Source organism: Lissotriton helveticus, chromosome 4_1, assembly GCF_964261635.1.
Source record: "Lissotriton helveticus chromosome 4_1, aLisHel1.1, whole genome shotgun sequence".
Lineage (NCBI taxonomy): Eukaryota > Metazoa > Chordata > Amphibia > Caudata > Salamandridae > Lissotriton > Lissotriton helveticus.
Genome location: NC_136063.1, coordinates 1,612,803,533 through 1,612,813,907, shown reverse-complemented (window position 1 = coordinate 1,612,813,907; position 10,375 = coordinate 1,612,803,533).

Here is a 10,375-nt window from a genome sequence, read left to right as displayed (position 1 = left end):
CGAGTGGATGAACCTCAGCCAGTTAAAGCTCAACCCTAGCAAAACGGAGCTGGTCTTGACTGGCGGCCTTCATACTCCCTGGTCCTTTAATTTTTGACCCACCGCCCTCGGCTCCCCCCCTTGTCCAGTGAATACTGTGAAGAGCTTAGGTGTTACCATCTCCAGCGATCTCTCGATGCGGCCGCACATCAATACTGTTACTTCGGCCTGTTTCTATCATCTCCGCCGAATCGGGAAGATCCGCAGGTTTCTATCTCAAGAGGCCCTTATTCTTGTTATTCTGGCCCTTATTACCTCACGTCTAGACTATGCCAACTGTCTATACGTGGGGGTCCCTGCCTGCCATCTGTCCCGACTTCAACTGGTACAAAACCAGGCAGCCAGATTAATCTTCCAGCAGCCTAAACACCAGCATGTCACCCCACTGCTGAAGACCTTACACTGGCTTCCAGTTGCGCAACGGTGTGTTTTCAAAATGGCCTGTACTATCTTTAAAACTCTGTTTGTCGGCGCCCCTGTTTTTATCTCTTCATGCTTGCACGCTTATGTCCCCTCCCGTCACCTCAGATCTTCTGCTCACAATCTCTTGATCACTCCCAGGTTCAATCGCAAGAAACACGGGGGTGCCTGTTTTTCTTTTCTTGCCCCTTCCACTTGGAATTCCCTTCCTCTTTCAATCCGTCTGTTTACTGATTACCTTTCTTTTCGTAACCTCTTGAAAACTTACCTGTTTCGTCTTGCTCATGGCTAGCTGTTCTAAACCTTCTGTTCTTCTACCCCCGGTCTAGAGCGCCAAGAAACCAATTGGTGTATGTGCGCGGTACCAAATCTTTTTTAATAATAATAATTAATAATAATAATCCAGCAAAGGAAGAAGGCCATTAGGGAACAGGCATGGGAGGCTCCCGGACAGGCAAGGGTATTGTCAGACAGCACGCAGTTCTGGGAAGTTGTCAATAGCCCTTTTTTCTGATTCAGCAAATTCTAGAATAGATTGCACTATAGCTGCAGAAAAATGGGTTGACCACTTTGAAAAGGTCTGAAGACCAATGGGACAGCATCACTGATAGTGATAGCGTATGAGTTTGAGTGACACAATTAAGTCACAGGCCTTTTGGCCTTTTTCCGTGAATCATCTTTCTCCAGGTTATGCATACTAAGATCACACTGCTAGCCCGTGCTAGCATTTTGTCCACTATCTAGTATGCACTCTATGGGTTTGATTCCTCCAGCATGAAGGAAGAGCATGGAGCACGTTATACACTGAGAAACAACGATACATCCACTATGATACTATATTACAGCCATGTAATTTGTTGTTTGTGACTGTTTCTTTTTCCACAGGTTTCTCCTTTTTCCTCGCCTATTTAGGTTGTGAGGACACCAACTGTAAGTACACAGTTAGGTTAGTGGGACCGAGGGTTGGATACACCTTAGCAAGTGTATAACGCCCAGGTTCCCTTCACTTGGTCCTGACGAAAACCTGGTACATCCCTCCACAGGTTGAAACATGTAGACCTTTTTTCACATTCACAAAAAACAACCTGCTCCACTGTAGTCACGTGTCGCAGCACACCCGGATGGCACTCGGCTGTCCGGGTGGAACCCCGATGATGAAGCATGTCACCAACCAGGTTGGTGAGTGAGGGGTCTTTTAACAAGAGAACAATTTTCTTTTGTTTTTTCTCTATCTCCCTATATCCCATTGGACCAACATGTTGGTCCAATGGTGATACTCCTTCTTTTGTTTACATAAATTAGGGTCCAGGGGACCAGGAGTACCTCCCTCCACTCTGTCGATAATCCCTTACTCTCTTTTTTGTTTCTATATATGTTTTACACTCTAAACATAATAATACCAATGCAGCGGTGATATATAATGAGGATGGCTGCAGGTCAGCCTTCTGGTAAGTCAGGAGATGGGTCCCACAGGGGTGTATTTTGGCCCCCTTGCTGTTTTAGTTTTATATTAACAAGCTAGGGGTCTTTCTCTCAGCTACCAGTAAAGATATAACAAGAGCTGGCATTTAACTCATTCCAGCACTTTTAAATGCAGATGACGGAGTGTTCTTTGCCAGGACTGCTGCAGGTCCCCAAAAACCTTTAAGCGCTTTTATAGATTTTATGGATTCACTTGATCTTGCCACAATTTTTTTTTAAATCCCATACCATGACGATTGGCACCCAGAAGGCTGTCAGGCATATGTTCTTCTGTAGGGGGGCAGAGATAACCAAAGTCTCAACCTTCCCTTACATAGGTGTGTTGTTTGATGATTATGGGTCATGGTTGTGCCAATAATAGATAAAAAAGAATGTCCTGGCAAGTGCAGTAGGGGCAATCATGGACTTTGCAAAAAGACAAGGGACAAAGCCCGTACCCGCTTTATTAAAGGTGTACAGAGAACAAATTATCCCTATGGCCACTTATGGATGCTATGTGTGGGGGTACAAGGATGTGAGCGATATAAAGGTGGTAGAGAATAATTATATGCATATGCTTCTTGCAGTCCCCCCTGCACTCCAGCCTCCATGTTGCATGATGGGATACATCTCCAACCTTATTGCTGTTGCGCATTTATTGCGTTGGCTGAGAATTTGGTTGTAACCAGCTTACAACCTAAATCAAAATGTTGTAGCAGACTGCACTGCACTTGAAGGGGCGCTGTGTATTCCATGGCTAAGGTACATTATGGAGCTGTCAAGGTGGCTAGGTTGCCCTGACTTGTATACCAAACCTAGGCCTCTACGTCCAGTAGATATTAGGAGCATTAAACATCTGTTCCTGACAAGATGACAGGGGGAAAGGGATGACCGGTAACGAGCAAAGCCTATGGCGAGAAACTACATTACACTGAGTTTGAGTTCATAGATACAGCCATATTTGTCACTAGTTACCAATGTGCAGCATCGCTTTACACTGAATTTTATTCACTGGTCACTAGCCTTTCCCAAAGGCTTTCCAAAGCCTGCTGCTCTGAAGCCATGTCCATGTGACAATTTCTCTGAACAGGACACTTTATACTTCACCTTTTTCTGTGAACCTTTTGCTCCTTTGCTTAAAAAATGTATTCTTCCGCTTCTCAGATCTTGTCAATTTGTCCAAGTAGGCCTGCACTATTATACTTACAAATCCTTTCCTCCCCCAAGCTCTGTTTCGGTGTGGCAAACTTCTTTATAGGGGCCATAAGACACAGGAAGAAGATGCTTACGGATAAGCCAGACTTAACTTTGTCTAATGCTTTCTGAGAAACATGTGTCCATTTTTCAGTGCTTGGCATGGCTTGATTACGTGGTCTGTTTACTTTGTCAAACCTCTATCACTTTTGCTCTTTATATATCAAATTTTACATTTCAAGTCACAATTTGTACTTGTTTTTATACAATATTTTTATTCTTAATTGTTGGCACATATATTCTTGGACAAACTTACTAAGATTTTATGGATTCTTTATGTATGCATGGTAATTTTTTTATCCATTGTATGTATAAATGTTTATATTTGTGTGCTTGTACCGTCTTTAGTGGCAGAATAAAGAATCTTTGACTAACTGAATGACTGGATGGTAAATTTACTCTATGTACAGGGCTAAGTGAATTGGAACACTGTCTGAAAAGCTTGGACTCTAGCAACAAGGAAGTGTCATCTGGATCACAAAGGTATGATCAAAGACCAGACACCATACCTTGATATACCCCCTTTTTGACCTGCTGGAGTATATGACTCAAAAATGTTGGTGGGATAAGGAGTTATTGGATCAAGTTTTATCGGCACTCATCAATGATAGGGATAACTTACGGACCCTGCTGAAAGACAAGGATGGTCTACTTGGTGCATGACTGCTTAGTTGATATTGGGTTTCTTCATATCATAGCCTCTGTGACTGTTTTACCTTGCCTGGCAGGATAAGTGCATTCCTCACTATGATTCATGCATTCTCCAACCTAACACTTGTCTGTTTACATGCCTGTGGGCACTTGTCAATGTGGCGCTTGATAAATTCCCACATCATGTTTGAGTTCCAGAGAACACCCTCAACCCTTATCCAGTCTCCCTTTTACCTATTGGTCCCTGTGCCTTATGCCACATTTACGTCAGCTGAATCACATTTAGCTATCCACAACTGTCATCCACATCTCTAATAGACTACTGCATCTGCTAGAGCTTGGCCCATTGTCAGGAAACATAATTTCCTGACTAAAGCACGTCCATAAGCACCACAGCACATATCATCTGGCCCTCTTCTTTATTTTGTTTCCATTGCTAAACATTTGACCTCAAGTGCTCAAAACTGTCTCCCTCAAATTCAGGGTATCCTATGCCTCCTTATACTTTTACTCCATCTCCGCTGTATGTTGTAACTAATTTGTAAAATCATACTGTAATGGAGTTTTGTCCATTAGGACCCTGGATGGCCCCCTTGTATTTAAACATTATATTTTGCCAGCAGTATGTTTACCAATTTGTTGTAAATACTACCTCTACTGAGATTTCTTTGCATACTAAATGGATTGAAATATGCATTATGCGGGCTAATGTATTCAGTAACATGCTAGAAACACTCCTTTTATTATGAAGCTCACATGTTCATTTTTTATTATTCTGAGTGTGTAAATAAATACAATCTTTTATATAACACTCTGCATTATCTACTTTAAACTGAATTAAATTGCTGTGTGAGCTTCATTTGTTTTTGCATGAGTTTATTTATGTGTTTTGAAATGCTACCACATGTCACCTAGATCACTTTGTACTATTGAAAATGGCAGTGGGTGGAATGCTTAAAATACTTATTGTTATATCTGGTTGGAAGGCATGCTCTGTTTGGCGGAGCCACAGCTGGTGGCATTGACGGTGTGCACCCTTCATACAGAAGTTAGCATATTGATGGTAATAAATATCAAATACAAAATATGAAGAGTATTGCTATATAGAGATATATTTTAGTGTTGGCAAGTAGACTCTTTTTCTGTTTTATACAATAATATTAAAGTTTTACATTTTGTTGTACAATGATATTGATTAAAGATTTTTTAAATATTAATTGTATGCAAATTTGACCTTCAATCACTCTTCATCAACACGATCAAATCTATTGTGCCATATTCAATGTTTGACAATTAATTGTAGTTACAGAAGGTTGATTGTTGATGCTTTCATAAGTTTGAGCTATAACATAAGGGACATCAGTTAGATAATCTAAATGGGAGAAACCACATTTGTTTAATAGGTCATGTAGAGATGTAGGTGTCTGAGAATTGTATTAAATAGAAATTCTAGAAATCAGGAGAAGAGGAATAAATTCAGGTAACTCAGGGCGAAGCAGGTGCCCATGGCAGTCCCTTGTATCTGTCTGTAATGCTGATCCTGAAATGGAAAAACGTTAGTGTACATAGAAAAATCTACAGAGTCAATCAGCATGCTGTTATGTTTGGTGTATTTAAGTGATCATCCCTTCAAGCAACAACTCACAGCTTCTGATCCTTCTGTATGCGCGATACTTGTGTATAGGCTGGATAAATCCAGGACATTCGTTAAAAAGTCTGAGGTGTGGCGCAGCGGCCTGGGCGGCTGATGCTGGACGCTGGGGATCACGGTTCGATCCCCGGCTCCGGTGGCAGGGGTCTGCCCAGCAATTTGACTCTGGGCAATAGCTCGCTTAATCTTCCCGACAGCCCCCAGCGCCTTGACACCTTCGGGTATATGTTCGCGCTGTACAAAATACTGGACATACCATGTCTTGTGTTCATCTCAAAAAGTCCTTAGTATCTATTATATACAAGTGCGTTCAATGGTAGATTCAAACAGAATACTATCTATATACATAGATAGATGTTTGGTTAGGCTCCCCTGTGATAGACAAAAGGACGTCCTGGGGAGGTTTAGTTTGTTCTTATGTATTTTGGGTAGATGATAAAATGTTGGTATCCTGGGATGTGGTTAGCCAAGAAACTGATCCTCTTCCAGCTCAAGCATTCCTTTTCTGTACCATTGTTGAAGGAGGGAATGATATTCTATAATGCTCTTATTGTATTACCTCTTAGATATCTTCCGGTAACAGGTAATGTCCTCAAGTTGTCGTAATGCCTCTTTGCAGTAATTTTCTTTCATTTGTAGTACAATATTTCCTCCTTTGTCTAGTCTACAAATAAAGCCAGTGAATGAAATCACTTGATTAACAGGCAAGCATATAATAGAAATTCATATTGATACATAATGTTTAATTGGTTTCTCAATGCCATTATATAGTGTAAGATTATTGAATTGAAAGTGATTCATTTGACAAGGAATAAGAGCGGTACATGTCATTGTAGAAAGAGAACTAACTAACTCCCAAATAAGCCTATACAGAGCAAGATAGCGAATGAGAGAGCTAGAGCTGGCGAAGTAGGTCAGCAACAACAGGGGCATATTGCACTTTTAAAAAATGGTGATAGTTAAAGGCACGATACATAATCTGTACTATCATGAGAAAGAGAAAAAGGGGAATAAATATGTAAGGGCTTAAGTTTTTTGATTGTAACTATATTACACAGTAAGGTGACGCGTTCTATTTTTGAATGATACGTGCAACTTTAGTGAAACACATGCCGTTGTTGATTTTCATTAAACAGTGCATTTTGATGATGTATATAATGAGGTATGTAACGGTGCGCCTGCTGACATTAAGAAAGGCGGTTGCCAAAACGTGTTTGTTGCACATATGATCCAATTAATTTAGATTCTCTCATCCCTGCAAGTGCTGACCTCATCTTTGAAAGTAAGCTGTAATATATATATATATATATATATATATATATATATATATATATATTTTGCAAATTCTTCAAACCTCCACATACAGCGGTAGCAGCAGCGGCGAGAGAAGAGACAGACCCCACGTAGTCCAGGCAAGATGTTATTTATTCCAAGTGCCTTCCAAAATGCAACGTTTCGAGTACTGACGTATGACATATATATGAATAATCCAATATCCCGGCACTCAAATGTAACAATTTAATTACTTATATTTTTACCGTAGAGGACTAAATTTGCGCACAGTTCCTGAACATTCAGCCACAAATAACAATTTTGTTTCATATAAATGAATAGATTTAATTAACACATATTAGAAACACCATCAAAAATTGATATACAAAACAGTCACAGAATGATACAAATTACATTGGTGAAAAACTGGTCAAGAGAGGGTGATGAACAAAATATAAAGGACAAATGAAATATGTATGTCCTCCTCTTCTTGATCCTCAAGCAACAACAGCCGAAACGTGTTTCGTCACGTCATGTGACTTCCTCAAGGATGCAAAGATAATGGTTTGTTGTATTTAAAAATCCTCATAAAAAATATATCTCATCTAAAATTTCTTTTTCACAGATAGACACATTCTGTCCCTGATTACAGGAAGGTAGCAGGAAAAACCAGTTTGTGCAAAAGTAGAAGAAAAGTGAAGAGAACTACAGAAGCAGTTAGATTTAATTACACCCTTTGTGTGACAAAAAGAGGGCAGTGGGGCAAAATTTATTTTACCAAATTACCTAAATAAAACGAAGTGCAAGTGCCCATCACCGGAAGAATTTTTTTTTATTTCGAACTGAGAAGAGGCTAACCTTCTGAATATTTGTAGTGCAGGTTTATTAACGTCTATGTCCGTAATCTTCTTTCGAATAACAGAGATTTGATACGCCCGTTTGGCGAATAACCTATATAGTAGATATAAGTTATACATATGGTTTTACTCATTGATTTTACCATAGGTATGTCCTACTGTGATAGTCAGAATTAGTGGCACTCACTTTGTCCATATACTTTGTAGCTCCTCTTTACTTTAATTCATATGTCCAGCCCATATTCCATGTCTTAGTAACCTCCGTTACACGGAACCATAGTGATGTAATCGTTCTATGATTCAAATGGAAATATAATAGTAATATACGATCCATCATGGAAAAATAGATTAAAGCATTATCTTTTTTTCTTTTTATTATCACTTTCCCCTGGTTAATGGGAACTCACATGTTTCAAAAAGCATCACGGAGCCATCATAAAGTATCCTTAACTCAAGTCTAAGTTCTCAAGTAAGTTATAATCTTCTCAGATGGTTAACCTAGAATATAGGGAAATGGATATAGTCATGCCAGTGACAGGAATCCATGGTGTGACTTAGGATAACAATTTGTTAGGACTTATCAAGGCATACCCTTAGGTCACTCTAATGTTTAATATCATTTCCACCTTAGTTTTCCTTTCTTTCTTTGGTAGATTGAGATTACGGCCTGGAACTCGTTTTTCAAATAATGAGCGTATGTATTCCTAAAAAACTGTTTATATATAAAAAAATATTAGTAATTTAAAATAACATGTGTAAATTACCAATAATAGGCTGATTTAAAAGCTCTTATTGTAATGCTCACATATTTAAATAGAGTGTGCATCGAGTACTCACATATTTGCTTGTTTCCGTTTTTGAAGGCGTGGGTGATGGGCTCTGATATGCCTAAAATTCAAATAATCAGACATTTAGAAAATAACGTTCGTGTAGTCCGTTATAATGGTTCCTCAGAGTAAATATTTAGACTCCACGAGCAAGATGTATCCATATCGGTTTTAAAGCTTGGGCGCCCTAAAAGAGAGAAAGTATTTGTACTTGGAGTGCCAGTAGAGGAAATAGGGATGCCATCTGCACTGGTCATATATAAGACCCCCCCCGTAGTACAAAACATATCTAAGTTTAGTTTTCGATAGTTGGCGGTTCATCATCCTAAACTACGGAGATAATATCTCGCAACACTATGTCATTTAGAGCGGACGTTCTAACATATTCAAATGTTAGTGTGCCTGGACTCGCGTTGTTAAACTCATGGTACAGGCGTCCAAGTAAGCGACCGCCTTACATATAAAAAACACAACTCATGATCTCAGCCTTCGCGAAGGTTTTTACACCAACGGTGATAAGTGACTTACCGCGTGTATGAACGTCCTCTCTATCCGTGTCACCGTATACGCAACTTTCCAATACTGACCGCTCCATTTTTATGTGTCGATCATACCGGCAGGAAGCCCGGCAAACCGGAAGTGATCAAGAAGTTACAGAAAACCGGATGTCTGGTCTGCCATAGAGAGTAAACCAACAGTCAGTAAGCAGGGCATCCATCTTGCAATTGCTCTGATTCAATTACAAGATACTTATCTCTACTCATAAGTATACCGTGTGGATGTCTGACAGGACACTACATATAATATCGTGGTCCATCATTTGTTTGCCACATTTCTGACCCGTCCCATTAGATTGGGATCGGGTGCTCCTAATTATTTATTACACAATGCTATCAGTGGACGCGATGGCACTATAGGACCACAATTCTTTGTGATTTAAACAGCCTATGTGTTCGCCTACTAATCGCATAGTTAGATCAAGAAAGGCGAAAAGAAGCTGTGGTTACAAAACGATCTGAAAAGTACCAACCTAAGCGTATTACGCCGCCATGTTGAAAATGAGTAATTTTCAGGATTCAGTATATGAAACTGTTGTTCGTTGTACATATATAAGTGTACAGGAAAAAGGAGAAACACGCCTAGGGGCATTCATAAGCAAGTACTCGATTTAATCTCTCCTAAAGGGGGGTCATACGTTTTTCTTTTGATAAAGTAAAAATTGTGTGACAAGAAAGGAAAATCATTCATATGCTCAGTATTATGAAACTCTAGATTGAAATCTCTGTAGTAGTTTCGTATTGAATATCAAATATAATAGGACATTGGGAAAGGGGAGAGGGAACAGATATAGTGACAACATCCAAGAAAAAGAGAGAGAGCAAGAAAATATGTAAAAAACAACTGGGGTACACTATGACACACATATACATCATGATTTAGTCTCTGTTGTTGTGTCTCATTTCTATCTAACAACTAAGGGTTGACAATCCTGACAACTTCGAAACTATTCAATATGACACATATATATAACATGATTTTATCTCAGTTTATGTGTCTCTTTTCCATCTGAGAGACTGAGGGTTGACAATCTTGACAACTTTGAAATCGTTCAATATGTGAGGTTCTTACATCTAATCCACATTATATTGCCATATATATCAACATTCCCGCATTACATGTTATTTGTATCAAACATCAGGAGATCGATCGCTGCGAAACTGACATTAAAGTCCGGATATTGATACTACGACTTTAAAAACACATGCATCTCTTTGTCAAAATTAATTCCCATCTCAACCGCCCTAAGTTTGACGATCCACTGTGTTTCTGTCCGTCTCAATGTCAACACCCTATCACCACCCCTGGGTCCACAATTGACATGTGTAATTCCATGAAATCTGATGCCTCTTAGTTGTTCTAGCGTGAGTGTCTGGTTAAAGTGT